The sequence below is a fragment of the Grammomys surdaster genome, unplaced genomic scaffold, assembly GCF_004785775.1.
Source record: "Grammomys surdaster isolate TR1022 unplaced genomic scaffold, NIH_TR_1.0 365, whole genome shotgun sequence".
NCBI classification, from domain to species: Eukaryota; Metazoa; Chordata; class Mammalia; order Rodentia; family Muridae; genus Grammomys; species Grammomys surdaster.
The window spans coordinates 815,038-816,061 of record NW_021604784.1 but is presented as its reverse complement, the minus strand read 5'-3'; the positions used below and the strand labels follow the sequence as shown (position 1 = coordinate 816,061).

At 39.5% G+C, this 1,024-nt stretch overlaps 1 non-coding gene across 1 annotated transcript; it reads left to right on the top strand.

Annotated features, from left to right (window-relative positions):
- The first annotated feature begins 678 nt into the window (after nucleotides 1–678).
- Nucleotides 679–809, top strand: LOC114631836. The gene has a single exon (XR_003713010.1). It is a non-coding gene; the product is annotated as a small nucleolar RNA SNORA55 (small nucleolar RNA).
- The last annotated feature ends 215 nt before the right edge of the window (nucleotides 810–1,024 follow it).

Genomic DNA, 1,024 nt, shown 5'->3' with positions numbered 1-1,024 from the left:
GCATCTCAGACATATTTTCTTCCATGCATAGGAAACCAGGATCCACTTTAATGCCTTACTAAATCCCATGGAGTTTCACCAATTACATGTTTCTAAGATGTGCCCACCATTATAGGCTAAGTGTTTCAGGGGTCCACGCTTTCCTCTAAATCATCTCTGAAGGTGTGCCCTGCTTAATGACTGCTCTCTCTCATCTGGGTTATAGCAACACCTTCTTTGGTATTCTCTGCCCTACCTTCTCCTGGCTGGTCTCCCAATCAAGGCAAAGAATCTCATGAAATGTACATTTTCTTCAGTCCCTTAAATAGAACTCAATCACATAGAGAATCAAATTCAATTAGCCTGGCCTAGAATTCCTTGTGCTGTGCTAACGTCACCCCACTCTCCCACATCCTCACCCTTTATGCTTTACCAAATGGACTTTATACACATCCAGCAATAGCAGAAAACACACTCTTCTTAAAGTACACAAGGAACATTCTCTAGGGTTGGTCACAAACAAGTCATAACAAATTTAGGAGTCTGGAAAAACCATAGTTTCATGAAAGTAGGTATCAGTAGGAGTAAGTTCAGAAAACTCATAAATATGCTAAAAATTAAACACAATCCAGGGCAAGATATGTCATAGAAGAAATAAAAAATTAAGAAAAATCTTGAGACAAAAAATGTTAATAGGCTGCACTAAATTTTTCCCAGGCCTGCTGCTTGGTGCCGGTCTGGGGATAGACAGTGCTACAGTAGAACAGAGGAAATCCAGACAGGTCGTTTTCATCTGTCCTGGGGCCTGTCTCTACAACTCTGTCACACTCCTTGAAAAAAAATGTTAATAGGTTTAAAAAGAACACGCCATAATGTATGGAAGCTTCAAGGCATCAAGAGCTGTTCAAAGAGGGAATTTATAGTAACACATGTCTGCATCAAAATGGAGGGTTCCAAATACAATAGTAAATCTCAAAGAAAAAAGAAAGAAAAGGCATAAAATTAGTAGGAGGCAGAAAATACTGGGTGTCAGATAGAAGACATG